The sequence below is a fragment of the Aegilops tauschii genome, chromosome 5, assembly GCF_002575655.3.
Source record: "Aegilops tauschii subsp. strangulata cultivar AL8/78 chromosome 5, Aet v6.0, whole genome shotgun sequence".
In the NCBI taxonomy this organism is placed as follows: domain Eukaryota; kingdom Viridiplantae; phylum Streptophyta; class Magnoliopsida; order Poales; family Poaceae; genus Aegilops; species Aegilops tauschii.
Window position 1 is genome coordinate 518,447,201 of NC_053039.3, and position 17,474 is coordinate 518,464,674.

The window sequence follows — 17,474 nt, forward strand, 5'->3', positions numbered from 1 at the left end:
CGGGTCATGAGGCTTGTTAGGGCTGCCATCGTTCTCGGCTTTTCTTGGCCAAGGTGTCTGGCAAGCCATTCGTCTCGGATGCTGTGCTTGAAAGCTGCTAGGGCCTCGGCGTCCGGACAATCGACAATTTGGTTCTTCTTAGTGAGAAACCTGTTCCAAAGCTTTCGGGCTGACTCTCTGGGCTGTTGAATTATATGACTTAAATCATCAGCGTCTGGAGGTCGGACATAAGTCCCTTGAAAGTTAGTCCGGAAAGCGCCCTCGAGCTCCTCCCAACTTCCAATGGAATTTTCTGGGACACTTTTTAGCCCGTGCCAAGCTGGTCCTTTGAGCTTGAGGGGCAAGTATTTGATGGCGTGGAGATCGTCTCCGCGAGCCATGTGAATGTGGAGGATGAAGTCCTCGATCCAGACCCCAGGGTCTGTGGTTCCGTCGTATGCCTCTATGTTAACTGGTTTGAACCCTTCTAGAAATTCATGATCTAATACCTCATCGGTGAAACATAGGGGGTGTGCAGCACCCCTGTATTTGGCTGTGCCATGGCGTTCGGACGGTTGTGGTATTTGGTGTTGGCTGATTGCTAGAGCGTGTTTCCTTGATCCGTAGATGGATCTGGTTGCGTCGGCCCGTTGATGTGGGTCCTCGCGTCGGTCATGTACTGACTTATGTGCGGCCTCGTTGGCAGCCCTATCGCGGCCATGAGGTCGTCGATCCGACCGGTCGGCGGTTTTGTTTTTTGGTTGCGGGGTCTCGATGGCCTCGTCGTCGAATTCCGGCAGCAACTTTCGCTTTGGGTAGCTCTTCGTGTGGCGAGTGCCACCGTACTTTTCTGCCGTGTCGAGCACTTTGTTCCATCTACTATTGAGTGTGTTTTGGGCGGCCTTGAGTCTTCGTTTCTGTTTCTTCAGACTTCTTGCAGTGGCAGTAAGCCTTTCTTGCTCCAGCTGCCTTTCAAGGATGACGCGCTTGTCGTTGTCCGGACTGTTCTCCTGACCGGAGACGGGTTGGTTGTCGTGACGCTCGGCGTCGCCGTGTTCGGACAGTGGCGCACTTTGTTCGTCGCCCGCTGGCTCACCCTGCTCTATCGCTGGGTCGATTTGGCTTCTTCGTGCGCTGTTATCGCTGTTTTTGCGAAGGCGGGATTTAGAGCGGCGCCTACGGTGCCGTTTTGATTGCTTGTCTTGGGAGCTATCTTTCGCTGCATCCTCTTCGTTATTTTCTTTGGGTGTATCCACCATGTATATATCATGTGATGAGGTGGCAGTCCAGGGCCCTGTTGGCGATGGATCCTGTTCGTCTCCTGCATCGTTGTCCATGCCATCGATGTCTTCAGAGTCGAAGTCGAGCATGTCGGTTAACTCGTCGACAGTGGCTACTAAGTGGGTGGTGGGTGGGGATTGAATTTCTTCGTCATCCGCATCCCACTCTAGCCGGACATAGTTCGGCCAAGGTTCTCCAGACAGGGAGAGAGATTTTAATGAGTTCAGTATGTCACCGAAGGGCGTGCTGAAAGATGTCTGTGGAGGTGAACTCCATGACCGGCGCCCAGTCGGATTCGATAGGTATGGGCGCAGGTGGTTCGGAGTCCATGGCCGGGGACGAGTCTAGCCGTTCGGCGACACGGCTCTCATGAGGGGTAAGGTCAGTATTCGACTCTATCGCCACTAGGGGTGCGGCCTCCGTGGTGGAGTCTATCCTCCCGCCCTCGGATGGCGCGATCTGCTCCGGACTGAAGGCCGGAGTGATTGCTGGCGTGATCTCCCGTACACTGTCCGACGGCAGAGCTATATCGTGCTCGTCGTGATCGTGCGGCACACCTGGCATGGGCCCGAATCCGTCGAAGATCAAGTCTCCACGGATATCGGCAGTGTAATTCAAGTTTCCAAACCTGACGTGATGGCCAGGGGCGTAGCTCTCGATCTGCTCCAGATGGCCAAATGAGTTGGCCCGCAGTGCGAAGCCGCCGAACACGAAGATCTGTCCGGGGAGGAAAACATCACCCTGGACCGCATCATTGTCGATGATCGAAGGGGCCATCGAACCTTGCACCGACGACATAGTGGAACTCTCAATGAAAGCACCAATGTCAGTGTCAAAACCGGCGGATCTCGGGTTGGGGGTCCCGAACTGTGCGTCTAAGGCGGATGGTAACAGGAGGCAAGGGACACGATGTTTACCCAGGTTCGGGCCCTCTCTATGGAGGTAATACCCTACTTCCTACTTGATTGATCTTGATGAATATGAGTATTACAAGAGTTGATCTACCACGAGATCGTAGAGGCTAAACCCTAGAAGCTAGCCTATGGTATGATTGTTGTTGTCCTACGGACTAAACCCCCCGGTTTATATAGACACCGAAGGGGGCTAGGGTTACACAGAGTCGGTTACAATGGGGAGGAGATCTACATATCCGTATTGCCAAGCTTGCCTTCCACGCCAAGAGAGTCCCATCCGGACACGAGACGAAGTCTTCAATCTTGTATCTTCATAGTCCAACAGTCCGGCCAAAGGATATAGTCCGGCTGTCCGGATACCCCCTAATCCAGGACTCCCTCAGCCATCAAGATCGCTCACAACCTAGTTCAGCACTTGAAAACAAAGCACATTCAGATTCGTCATCACTTTCTTCGTGATCATGTGTTGAAGGACGACATTTCTATTGAGCATGTGAAGACTGAAGAACAGCTAGCCGGTATCTTCACAAAGCCCTTGGATGAGAAGAGATTTAGCAAGTTGCGGTGTGAGCTAAATATCCTAGAATCTTCGAATGTTCTTTGAAAAGGACACTCATCCTAACACTTATGCAAAATTGATGACTTAGATGTGCAACACATGAAGAAACGTTTTTCTTCAATTAATGAAGAATAACACTCTAAGTGTGAAGAAATTAACGAAGAATTTGATTCTCAGAGCCCTACGACAATTGTACGCGGTGTCTGAAATCATCATTCTTATACGGTGGGTCACGCCACCACCAAAAGTTGAAAATCTTCAATTTGAGTTTTTCCTCAGTTTTGAAATTCCTCAGTTGTTCAGGTTCTTCAACTTTGCATTGTCTTCACCATTTCCGTCGTTTTTCTTCATTGGCTATATATATATATATATATATATATATATATATATATATATATATATATATATATATATATATATATATATATGAGTTTATGTCCTCTACAGCGTTCACTTATTGCTAATTCTTCAAGCTCCTTTTTCTGCTAAGTGAATGTGATCGGACCCTTCCCCCTCTATGCTAAACTCAACCCAATCTATTCACAAATTCTTCATGTGCGTTCTATTTCAAACTCGTTCAAAATCTTCACTGTGTCCTTGTCAGCTGAAGAATTTGCGAACGCAACGTTAAAACTTATCTTATCCAAAATTTTCGTTTTGCCGCTCAAACCGTTCTGCATCCCACGAAAACACTTATCTATTCACCCACGATCTCCACTTCTCAGTACGTGGGTGACACATGTCAAGCAAATGAGAAGGGTCAGGGGCACGTTCGTCCAAATTCTTCGGGCGAACAGTTTTTCACCGTGGCTATAAATACCCCTCCCCTTCCTTACTTCTCTTTTACTCCGCTCGACCTCACTCCAGCTCGAGCTTCTCAAACCGTAGCACCGCCGCTACTTCATCATTGCCGGTGAGGAAGAGCTTCACTGCCTCGACCTCGTCTCAATCGTACTCGCGCCGGCCGCGGATTTCTTCACTCCGCCGCCGCCGTAGCTGTCTTCCTCTGCCGAGTTAGGGCGTGGAAGATCTGCACTGATGAACTTCACATCTACACCTCTCAGTTCGTCGTGTTCTTCGTCTAGGGTAATTAAAAGTTACTTTTACTGCCCTCTTTGATTCAAATGATTTGTACAACATCTTCAAAGGTGTTTTTCTTCAACTCTTCACACACTAAACACCTCACATGTCATCTGTTCTTGATTCATTTCCCTAAGCTACGTTTTTCTTCAAGATTCCTCAATTGTGTGGATTTCTGATCTGTACAACTCTGGAACCTAAGACAAAGAACGCTTAGTGAAATTCTTCAACACTCATCTGGTCAAATTCCTCAAACTTGTTCTTTTTGAAAAACCTTCTGAGAACACATATGACCTCTCCAAATTCCTCGCAACTATACTCTGTTCACAGGTACTCATGTCCGCTGTTGAATCACTAGGTTCTCATCAACTTAACTCATTTGCAGCGTTCCTCGAAGAAAAGTTGCATACATCTTCAGAGAATTCCATTGTTCAAATTCCTCATCTGAAGAAAATGGCTGATGGTAAGAAGCCACAGAAAGGAGGAAAGAGGCCTGAAATCAACACTGCCTTTGAGATTCCTGATGACATATACAAAGATTACTGCACTCCTGATGAGGCCAAGTTTGGAAAGGAGGACAAGGATCAGCGCAAGGTGCGCATCCAAAGAATAGAGAGGAGATGGGCAAGAGAGTGGAGGGAGTACAGGTATGTTACTCCCAAATGCATGAAGAAATTCGCGCTAAATCGTCCCTGCACAAGACCTCCGTTGGCACCTGGCCAAGAAGCGGATCCCACTAGCCTCAAGCGCGGTGAGGATTATCCAGATGAATGGGCCAAGCGCCAGGCCAAATTGGCCAGACAAGCAAGAGAAGCAGTGAGGAAATTCAATGAAGACTCTACTGCTGCTGCCACTGCTGAGGCCTCCACTGTCAAGCCGTAGAAGGCCATGGCAAAGAAGCCTGCTCAAAAGCCAAGTGCTTCACCTTCAATGCCCTCACGGCCAAGTTCCTCAGCAATGCCCTCACGGTCAGAATCCTCAAAGCCCTCACGACCAACTCCTCATGCTACTCCCGCTCCAAAGTCCTCAGCTCCTCCGCTCAAGTCCTCAGCTGCTCCGAACAAATCCTCAGCACCTTTGCATCTTGCCACGTGCCAAAGGACGACATGCATCTCTATTGCCTCAGGAGCTTCTGCTAGTTCCTCAGCTGCACCAAATTCTTCAACGGGACCCTCTCTGCTGAAGACAAAGGCCACTGCTGGACGAGGTTCTCGCCCAAGTCCTCACAAGAAGCAGGTTGCCTTCCAAGTGCCGTCTGATGAAGACGAAGCTGATGATGATGAACTTGCAGAAATCATCAGAGATAGGCAAGTCAAGGCCGCTAGAGCCAAGGGCACAAATGTGCCTCTGCTTTTGGATCCAAAGCTGATCCTCGACTATATTGATCTCTGGCACAAGGACCCCAACACTCCTATGCCTGATTTCAAGCTGACTCCTGGCCAAAGTCATATGCTGACTGCCTTCATCCAAGAAGAAAAATGGAAAAATGAGAAGGCCAGGCAGCTCAAGAAAGCACAATATAGGAAGGAGCACTTCCTGAAGAAAAACGTTGTCTCTATGACAACTGAAGAACTTGTCACAATTCAATCTGAGATCAAGAAACTCAGTGATGAATTTGACGTGTACCGTGCTGACTGGCTTCACTACAAGAAATATGTCAACTTGTGACCTTGACTATTGGTCATTGAAAGGTCATTGTTTCTCATTTGCGACCTTTTTGTGACCAAAAACAGGAGGTCAAAAGCTGACAGTCGTAAACTGAAATTAACGACCTTCTCTGTGAGAAGGTCGTAGACGTTTACGACCAAAACAGAAGGTCGTTGAACCCATGACCTTTTGTTTTGGTCACTGGCTGTCTGCCCAGGCCACGTCGGATCCGACGTGGCAATCTGACGTGGCAAAATTGCGACCAATTCAAAAGGTCGTTGACAAGATTCAGCCCGGTCCCGATTAGGTGTTTTACGTGGGCCGAGCCCAACAATTCAGCCTTTCTATATTGTTTTCCTATTAATTTTTGGTTGACTTCATGGGCCAAGCCCAACAATTCGACCTTTTATTTATTTCTGAGCCATGGCCTTTTAACATTGTTTGGGCCATTATATTTTAGAGCTGGTCCCACCAATCAAATGGGTGCCACTTGTCATCATCTCACACAAATTGGGCCCACTTGACAGAAATTTCAAAACTGCTCAAATTATTTTCATAAATGGGTCCCACAAGTCAGGTATCCATTCCACAAACCAGATTCAATGCCAATATATTTTCCAGTACATAAATGCATTTCAGGTAAACAATATTATTCTAAGAATATGTACATAACTCCCAGCATTTGAATAACAAGTTAGCAAGGACATATACATCAAATTCTCAGCAAAATCAGCAGTACATCCAAATTCCAAGGCTAACATTACAACAAAGTCCTGCATCTCCCTAGGAGCAGGAGGGATAAGAGAGCATGCATGCATGCCTAGATCCTGCATGCCTTGCTTCTTCCAACTTCGTCCTAGAGCTCACGTCAAAACATGAATGAAGGCAATCATCTGCATGTTATAAAACAAAATGGTTATGAACAAAATGCATGAACTGAAAGGAGCGAGCTATTTTGTATTTGAGAAACTGAAAAAATGCACGAACAATTTTTCAGAAGATAACTGAACTTCTGTGCGTGCATTTAGACAGGAAAACAAGGGCTTGTAGTATACACATTAATTAGAACAGGATCGCGAGACACAAATATAAGCTAGAATTGACAAGTACACATTAATTTTAACATAGCATCACTAGCTCTCTTGTTGTCTGCATATTAAACCATATGGAAAAATGCTCAGGAGTGGGATGTTTGTTGGAAGGGACTTGCGGTGGCCACCGGCTTGTTCTTGGAGTTCTTCTGCTTGAACTCCAACAAACAAACAGCAGGTTCAGGACAACGGCCGCCCGGAAACCACGGGGAAACAGGAAGGTGGTAAACATAAGGGCAGGTGCAACTAATAATTAACATCACAGGAGAGAAAACAGTATATTCCTTAGCAAAAGATGCCGCTAGGACCTATACAGATTGACTATATAAGAATAGTATATTCCAACGCAAACACATGACAACAAAATCCTCTTCAATTTAACATGAGATATACGATACGTAAGTCAGTCACATCTAGCAACCTGTCTAGACTTTGGACATTATTACATAGAGCATCCTCTTCAAATTCCTATCTTTCTCTTCTTCACATATACTCTGTACAACATAATAGACAAGCCAAGCAAAATCTTCTAACTTGGTGGTAACAAGTCTACATATTTCAACTTTGAGTGCCTTCAGATTAATTAGCAACTACCCAGACGCAAGGAGAGGAGAGCATACCTCGGTTGCCGTCAACAGCCCAGCCGGGTCCTCCATTCTACAAATCTGCAGCTTGTCGCCGAGCTCCACTAGTTAGCTATGGCACTCAGGAACCAGCTTCTGCTTCAGCCCCAGGCAGCAACAAACGCACACACGACGATACAGTTATATCACCACCAAATGCGCCACATCAAATTGAAACAAGATCAAACCAAAAGAGTCACACAAATTCAAGGAAATGGTATAAAATCTGCCATCTTCATGCAAAAAGTCAGTCACTCCCACCCACCATAAATTGCAATCTTACCCTCCAATTTAACAAGACATATAGTCAGTCATGTAAGCAGCTTGTCTAGACCGTGGAAAGTTTGAAATTCAATTTTTTTTTCTTTCCCTATCTACACAAGAAACACTCGGTGGCTGTCAGGTATAAAAAATAATTCAACTTTCAGATAAATTTCATTTAGATTTCTCAATCGAGGAGACATCAAGTCAGTCATGGGTACATTCGACAGTCATAGACCGACGTTTCAAAGTAGTACACATGACACAACTACAGATAGCATTGACACAAGCAATTTTTCCTTCCAACTTGTAAGCTACTACGGAGATTACAATAGCTCACTTAATCACAAAGCACAGCGAGTAACCAAAGTAGAAACTAAGGACGGGTGGCTCTAAGCAGTCATATGACAGGTTAACTTGAGCTCTGAGCAGTTAGATTACACTTATATTAGGCAAATGAAGCTACACATCAACTCACCAGCTTCTCTACACACATTAACACTTGCAGGAGGCAGCAGCACGGACCATCGATGAGGTTGTTGAGTTTGGTTGGAAGTATAAGCATACATGTAGTTGCGCTTTAGGGGGCGAGGGGCAGTAGGCGTTGATGAGCACCGCCTAGTCAGCCACCTGGCATTAGGGAATCACCTTCTTCTTCTGCTCCAGGCTGCCACACACGCACACACATCAATGAAGTTATATCACCAGCAAAAGCGCCAAAGCGAAATGAATTCAAACATCAAGACAAGATCTAATCTAAGCGGTCACAAAGTTCAAGAAAAATATATAACTTGCCATCATCCTACAAACCATCAGTCTCACCATAAATTGCAATCTTTCTCTCCAATTTAACAAGAGATCAATGTAGTCAGTTAGGTGGTATAAGAAGTTGTCAGTCAGGTGCTTTACTTATGTGCAGAGGATAAGCAAAAGCAGCAGCACATGCTTTTCCTATTAGCATCTCCGGTCAAACAAACAGGATGCAGCAAGTGATTACATTGACCCCGATTCAAACATTTTAAGTACTGGACAATCATAAACATCCAACAGTAGGCAAATCTAGCACTATCATAACAACAACCAACAGTATTTCTATCTAGTAGTGAAGATTGAAGTTGCAACAGTAGGCAAATCCCACATCCAGTCAACATCCAGCAATGGAATCCAAACAAAAGTCTAAGAATGTAGCCCTAAAATACATCTAGAACTGAAGTAAAAAGCAAGCGGTTTGCCGAGATGCGCTCACCATCTGATGAAGTCGATACGACTGGTGTCATCGTCGAGCATGAAGGAGACATCCGTGTTCCGCTCCGCCTTGCCGCTGACCATCCCCACAAGCCGGACTTGCACATGTAGCAATGTTATACATAGCAAAACTTCAGTATTTCTGATTTCGTGGTACAATGAAAGAGCAGTTCAGTTGAAGAATTTAGCTTGGCATTCTCAATTTTACTACTTAAAGACATAATGTAACAAATACTGGATACTTCACAGCAAGCAAATAGTGCAATAAATTCACTGGTTTATGGATACGATCACATATTCACATGAGGCGTGTGTGGAATATAGTGAAAATAACAACGGAAATTTAAAGAAGCTCGCTTGTTAACGAAGGCCTACCAATCACTTCAACCTACCCTAAAAATAACAGTACATAGACTGTTCCATTACATAGTACTGCTATGTAATTGATATGCAAAAGAATATACATCTCCCATGTTCAGCAATCAGGATCAACCATGAAGCTTTCACTACTCCTACATCAGTAAGCTTTTAGTACTCCTGTTGCTAGTGTTCTAAACCAACAGAGCAATGCTATAGGAGTAGAAAAGAGAACTAGAGGTAGGAGAGGGAGCCGCTCACCGGGGAGCTTCAACCTGGAAAAAAATTTATTTAAGTGTGAAATCAAGAAAACTAATAGTGATGCATATAATAAATGGATGCCAATGTCCATGAAGGCGCCAGTCAGGCAGCAAAATTAGCACCGCAGCGCTCGATCACCAATTAGGCAGACCAAGGCAGGAAACACATGGCTTCATAGGAATAAATGGGAACTCAAGACACACACAACTAGGAGACAAACATTTAATGTTGTGGCCACATGTTAATTGTTTGAAAAGCTCAGGTCTAAGTGTCTGTACCTAAACTCAGAGATTTACTTGGGCTCACTTAATCATTTCAACTTTGCACTTAGCTAATACTGTTGACTGGGGGTGAGATGATTAATGTTCAAAAAAAGGAAAGCATAAGCAAAGCTGAAGGCCACAGCATAGAGAAATGAGCGCTTGAGCACAGCTTAATCAGTTTTTAAAATTGGCCAGAATTTGACTGTTTTGAATAATATGCATAGGAAAATGGAATACATAGCACATACGTATTGAAATATATCATCTAAAATGCAGTTCACACCATACCAAATATTGTGTACATCCATATCTAAACAATTCTAAGACAAGTAATTTGGGACCGAGGGAGCATACATCAGGTTCACACAGCAAACAATTCTAATAAAGTAATGAGGTATAATGGCATATTGCCATTATTGCGCAAGCAGCCAAGCAGAACTACAGGAGTAATTCAGAGATAATGGTACAGAAGCGTTTTGCCATTGCTCAGTGCAATACAAAGTTACAGTTGCTGCTACAACCAAACTAAACTCACCGGATCCACAGAAACAACCCCAAAAGCACTAAGATATATATTCCCATAGCAACTAGCAGCACCAGCTTATGAAACCACATATATATTCCAACCTACAACAGTTGCTGCTACAACCAAACTACATAGTAGTTCTACCTGCAGTAGATGGAGGCAATTGTCTCACCTGCAGTAGCTGTCCAGGAGCAAGTTGAGGACGGCCGGGGCAGGAGCAGCAGGATGCAGCTTGGGGACTTGGTTGGGGAACACAACCGGCAGCAGCAGGTCCAACACGTCCTATACTAGAAGCATCTCCCATGGCCTTGAATTCGTTTCCTTGACACAATATGAGCACACATCAATAGGGGATGATGAGAAGTTGTAGAAGGAGTCCACGAGCATCAGAAGGCAATGGAGTGGAAGAAGATTAAATCGAGAGGCGGGGCGAACCTTGCTGCTGCTGCTGCCGTTGTGTCCTTGACGCTGGAGCTGACTCCATCGACCGGAGATGTGCGGACCTTGAGGAGCGAGGAGAACCAGCGGGAGGAAGGGCATGGCGTTCCGAGGCCTTCCTCTCCCATGGCGGACCTGTTCTGGTCGTTCTGGGAAGGAGACAAGGTGAGGTGAGGAAGCGCCTACACACACAGATAGAGAGAGAGGGGGAATTCATACCAGATCTGGAGGTCGCCATCGGTGGGCTCGGCGGAGATGGCCGGCTGCCGGCGCGTGTCCTCGAGGTTGAGGAAAAACCTGCCGTCCTCAACGCCATCCAGGAGACGGAGTGGCGCTTGAGGGCTCGGGAGTCCCTGGAGGCAGACCAGCGCCGGAGTTGGAGCCGACTAAAACCCTAGCCGCCACGGGGTAGGGTTTTGGGCTCCCCCTGCCATGGCCGCGGGGTAGGGGTTCGACCTGAGCTGCTGCTGGGTTGGATCTACCGCGCGCCGGCGGTGGGGTAGCAGGTCGCTGGCGGGGCTGGTGGAGCGGAGGTCGCACCCCCTGATGGGATCGGGGGAGAGGAGGTCGCGGGAGGGAGGGGATCGGGGGAGAGGACTATGGAGGGAGGGAGAAAGAAAGGAGGCGGGCGGTGGATGGAAAATTGCCACGAGGACTAGGGTTTCGACTTAGGTGGGCTATGGGTGAGGACTGCCGTTGGATCCGCGAGCATCCGACGGTGTTTGATCCACGATCCGCGTGAAACGCCCACAGACCAATCAAAATGCAGCACACGGGTACGATGTCATGACCATCTAAATTGGTCGTAGTTGAATACAAAATTGGTCATGGTTGATTAAAAATTCATTTTCCATTTTTCAAGTGCCCAAAATGAGTTTTTTGTGAAGGACCTACAATATATTTGTTGCAAAATTAGACCAAATCAATTTCTAAAATATTAGAACATACTTAATGTATAATTGACCAAATACTTGGGTGTCAAAAGTTTTGATTCACCTCTCATGAAAAAGACAAATTTCCGCCGATCCAGCTAGAAACTGGTCAAATTTGAACTGCAGCTACCTTATAGTTTGTTATTTATTTTTTCTAAAAATCATTTTTTGGTACATAAGTATCTATTTAATCAGAGAAACACCAAAAGTTTTTCAATATTCAACCACTAGGTAGGAACGGTCATTCCCGCTGTTTTGACCGCATTTTGAAACGGGCATAAAAAATTCAAAAAAATCAAAAAATTGGAAAACCTTCGCATTATGTCATCATATGTGACCAAGTTTCCAAGAAAAATAATAAACTTGTAAGACGGTAATTATTTTTAAAAAGTGTTCTAAAAAATGAGCTATCATGTGTGAAGATTCATGGCTTTCAAGCCAAATGATCAATCTTATGGCCACATTCATGGCATATTTGTTCAAATGATCTCATATTGTGCACAAGGGTGCATCTTGGAATTCCAAACAATGTTGCCTAAGGGAGTTTTCATTTTCTTTGCACGGAAAATTCATTTTCCATTTTCTGATTGCCTAAAATGAGTTTTTTTTGTGAAGGACCTACCATATATTTGTTGCCAAATTGGACCAAATCAATTTTCTAAAATACTATGACATATTTAATGCACAATTAACCAAATGGTTGGGTGTAAAAAGTTTTGATCCACCTCTCGTGAAAAAGACAAATTTCCACCGATTCAGCTGGAAGCGGGTCAAATTTGAACTGTAGCTACCTCGTAGTTTGCTCTTTATTTGTTCCAAAAATCATTTCTAGGTACATAAGTATCTATTTAATCAGAGAAACACCAAAAACTTCCAAGATTCAACCACTAGCTAGGAACGGTCAAGCCCGCCGTTTTGACCGCATTTTGAAACGGGCATAAAAATTAAAAAAAGTCAAAAAATTGGAAAACCTTCGCATTGCGTCATTATATGTGACCAAGTTTCTAGGAAAAATAATAAACTTGTAATACGGTAATTATTTTAAAAAAGTGTCCTCAGAAATGAGCTATCATGTGTGAAGATTCATGGTTTCAAGCCAAATGATCAATCTTATGGCCACATTCATGGGATAGTTTGTTCAAATGATCTCATATTGTGCACAAGGGTGCATCTTGGAATTCCAAACAATGTTGCCTAAGGGATTTTTCATTTTATTTTCACGGAAAATACATTTTCCATTTTCCGAGTGCCCGAAATGAGTTTTTTTGTGAAGGACCTACCATATATTTGTTGCAAAATTGGACCTAATCAATTTTATAAAATACTAGGCCATATTTAATGCACAATTGACAAAATAGTTGGGTGTCAAAAGTTTTGATCCACCTCTGGTGAAAAAGACAAATTCCCGTCGATTCAGTTGGAAGCGGGTCAAATTTGAACTGCAGCTGCCTCATAGTTTGCTCTTTGTTTTTTCCAAAAATCATTTCTAGGTAAATAAGTATCTATTTAATCAGAAATACATGGTTTGATGGCAAGACATCGAGGTTTGGACGGTGGCCGAGGGCACCAACTCTAGAGTGCGTAAGATCGCATGCCCGCCGCGTGGTCACCGCGTGACCGTGGCGTTGCCATGTGTTCTGGGTGACCTAGGCATGTCTAGTGGGTTGGGCACTTCCCAGGTAGTTGTTAGTAAGAAAATCACAACATAAGATTCTCACGAGGAGACCGATCGATGCTCAAACATGAATAAGCAGCCAAGTGTTTGATTTGCGGTACAGGAAATGCACATGGCTAATGGGCGTGAGTTTTGGCTGAGGATGATCAGTTACTAAGAAGACCGTCTTCACAAATTTTCACCTCAAAAGGAGGAGCCTAGGTGGTACTTGCTTTGCAAAGTACCACACTGGACATAAATACGAATGTTGAAGCTGGGCTCAAAATAATGAATGGATTGAGCTGGCATTTGGTGGAGGATGGTTCTTTGGGCATAGGAAAGCACTGTAGAAAATGGATACCATTTGGACATGCCAAAGTGGTACTTCCTTCACAAAGTGCTGCTTTGAACAGAATAGGAAGATGAATATTGTTGAGTTATTTTTGAACTAGGCAAGGAACGTTTTTGACATATTTGATGAAGATATGATCCAAAAAAATTATGAGAATTTTTTGGGAATTTTTGGAATAACGGAAATATAGGTTGCTTCACAACCTAGGGCAAAAATTGACACATGGACATCACACATAGGCAAAACTGATGAGATGGCGCCTAGTCATCACAACCCACCACAATCTACAAGGCTATGACCATCTATATTGGTCGTTAACAACTAGAAATAAGGCAGCGGACCAGCACTGTTTGCTTTATGACCATTTCGTGTAAGGAAATTATGACCTTTCTGACCAAAATGGTCGCAATGGTTTAGGGTTTGAAGGAGGAGTTGTGTCATATGACAGGTTAACTTGAGCTCTGAGCAGTTAGATTACACTTATATTAGGCAAATGAAGCTACACATCAACTCACCAGCTTCTCTACACACATTAACACTTGCAGGAGGCAGCAACACGGACCATCGATGAGGTTGTTGAGTTTGGTTGGAAGTATAAGCATACATGTAGTTGCGCTTTAGGGGGCGAGGGGCAGTAGGCGTTGATGAGCACCGCCTAGTCAGCCACCTGGCATTAGGGAATCACCTTCTTCTTCTGCTCCAGGCTGCCACACACGCACACACATCAATGAAGTTATATCACCAGCAAAAGCGCCAAAGCGAAATGAATTCAAACATCAAGACAAGATCTAATCTAAGCGGTCACAAAGTTCAAGAAAAATATATAACTTGCCATCATCCTACAAACCATCAGTCTCACCATAAATTGCAATCTTTCTCTCCAATTTAACAAGAGATCAATGTAGTCAGTTAGGTGGTATAAGAGATCAATTTAACAAGAGATCAATGGACTCCCGCTCTACAATTAGAGCGATGAAGGAGGAGTTGTGTCAAGCCGGGGATATCGCGGCTGGGAAACCCTTTATGCTGCGGATGAAGTTCGTAGATCCTAAGTATGCTCCTCTGGACCGGCTGTGGAGTTCTGCAGACGCCTATGTGGACTTGGCAGCAAGTGCTGCTGATGCGGCCGAGTACTTCAAAGATCAAAAGGATCGCGAAGTGGAGAAGCTGTTCTGGTCGCAATTTAATGGTCCAACGCGTCCGCTTCCTCTGAATGAGCGGATGGCCGAATGGGCCGAGCTCCATAGGTTGTCCGGACTCGCCATGAGGTCTGTTGTGGACCACCTGTGGCCGGCAGGGCCAAGGCCGAACAGTTACTTCAGCTTGGTGCAGCAGTTCCTTGGCGTTGTGCCGCACATCGACGCTATGAAGAGGTCGGCGTGAATCGAGGGTGCGCGGATGGCGCTTGCCCGTGTCAAAATGCACTGGGCAGAGATGGAGGCCACCGCAATTGCGGCCCCGAGTTCGGCGGTTAGCCGAGTAGCTGCCGAGCACTACTTTGATGAGGTCCTTGAAGGCGCTCGTTCAATAGAAGCGCAGTGCTTGAAGAATATTATGTTCTAATGACATGTATTCCCATTGAAAGACAATGTTTTACTAAATTATATAAAGGCTATTTTTATACTTTTGCCTGAAAGTGTTATGATGCCTCCTGTGCGGCCATTTATGTATATGTGTATATAACCTGAAAGTTTGCAGTCGTCGGCTTCAGCCCCCACGCATATAATGCGGGGGTGTTTGTAGGAGACGTGTGTTCGCACTTGATCCAACGTGTTGGTCCATTAAGGAGGTGATAGCGCAGCAAACTAGGCAATCGGACTATATTGCTTTAACACTTTCACTTAGCCATAGGAGTTTGACAGTGGGGCTACTATATAGCTCCTGGTGGCTCCGCGCTCATCCGAATACGGGGTGCGGTCATGCCTGGCCGGGAAACGGCCCTTCGTTAATGCGGAGGAATCCTGAAGATTCCGGTAAGTCATCGAGTGGTTGACCAGTCTCTCGCTTTATCATGACAGTCAGTTTTCGGCTTTCTCTACTAAGGTGCTTGTCCGGGCTAGGCAGGGCACAATCGCAGTAGTTCTCCTGGTGCCACCTTAGCCGATAGAGCGGAACGTAAGGTAGCAAAACACAGGAGCCGGGCAAACCCAACATTTGACCAAAGACATGATTCGGAGCTGATGCATATAAGGCCTAACTCGCGACGCCGAACACTCCCTAAGGTGTTCGGTCTTTGAAGTACATACTGGGCTTAGATGATGCCCTTGGATAATGAACCCCTAATGTCCAGGTACGAGCAATATTCTGACGTGGCCACATGCCAAGACGTCAGCATCCTTCTCGGTTGTATTGAGAATCCGGAGGATGTGAACAACAAAAGACAGTAAAAAAGGTTTACCCAGGGTCTTAATCTAAATAGAAACCTTTGCACGGGTCCCTGCTGCACGTCTGCGCCTGTGTCTCCGTTGTGCCGTATCCTGGACGGGTGTAGCATGATTGTCATCTGTAAAAGAGAGGAACTTAGTTGAAAGTTGTCGTGCAAAAAATTGGTTATTATAAACAAACCATGAAAAAGTCGAGATGGGTAAAGTTGAGCCGAATTATCGCGGCGAAGCCCCTGGTACCGTCTATATGGGTATAACCATCGAACCAATCCCTATCCAATGAGTAGCCGGACTCGTCTAACCGTGTCCGCAGTCCTAACGACCGGTCATCATCTCTGGTGGTGAGGTCGTCTAGTGTTCGGCTGTTAAAGCAGCCGTGCGTTCTTCTGCACGTAAGGAGCACTCAACATTTCCATGAACTGTGATGGTGCCATGCGGACCGGGCATTTTAAGTTGGAGTAAAGCGTAATGCGGTATTGCATTAAAACGGGCGAAAGTCTCTCATACGAGTAGTGCTTGATAGCCACTTCGGAATGGAGCAATGTCGAAGGTTAACCTTTCGCTCCGGAAGTTGTCGGGCGAGCCGAACACAACCTCTAGTACTAGAGAGCCCATGCAGCGGGCCTCTGTGCCTGGTATTACTCCCTTGAAGGTAGTGTTACTGTGGCTGATTTTTGTTGGGTTTATCCCCATTTTGCGGAATGTGTCCTGATATATCAGATTTAGACTACTGCCGCCGTCCATAAGGACTCGTGTGAGATGGTATCCATTTATTATTGGGTCCAGCACCAAGGCGGCTGATCCTTCCTGCCAGATACCTATTAGGTGATCCATGCGATCAAAAGTGACTGGGCAGGCCGACCAGGGGTCGAACTCATGGGTGACGTGCTCTATGGCTTGTGTATTTCGGAGTGCGTATTTGCCTCTCCTCTTTGTCACGTGGATAACATTTACTGTTTTGACTTCTGGTGGGAATTTTTTCTGTCCCCCAGTGTCTTGCTGGCAAGGCGCATCCTCATCCTCTCTCGGAGTGTCCTCCCTCTTGTGTTCGCCGTTTAGCTTGCCAGCCTGCTTGAAGACCCAGCATTCTCTGTGGGTATGATTTGCAGGTTTGTTGGGGGTTCCGTGGATCTGACATAGTTTGTCTAGAATCTTGTTTAGGCCGGTCGGTTCGTCTCTGTTGCCTTTAAAGGGATGTTTCCGCTGACCCGGTCAAGAGCCTCTGAATCCGGCGTTTACTGCCGTGTTATCTGGGCTGCCTTCTTTATTCCGGCGCTTGTTTTTACTGCGTCCCGGTTTTCCATTGTCGTCCCTGACCTCGGATGTACTTGGGTTGCTGGTGCTGCTGCGGGCTAACCAGCTGTCCTCGCCCGTGCAAAAGCGGGTCATGAGGCTTGTTAGGGCTGCCATCGTTCTCTGCTTTTCTTGGCCAAGGTGTCTGGCAAGCCATTCGTCTCGGATGCTGTGCTTGAAAGCTGCTAGGGCCTCGGCGTCTGGACAATCGACAATTTGGTTCTTCTTAGTGAGAAACCTGTTCCAAAGCTTTCGGGCTGACTCTCTGGGCTGTTGAATTATATGACTTAAATCATCAGCGTCTGGAGGTCGGACATAAGTCCCTTGAAAGTTA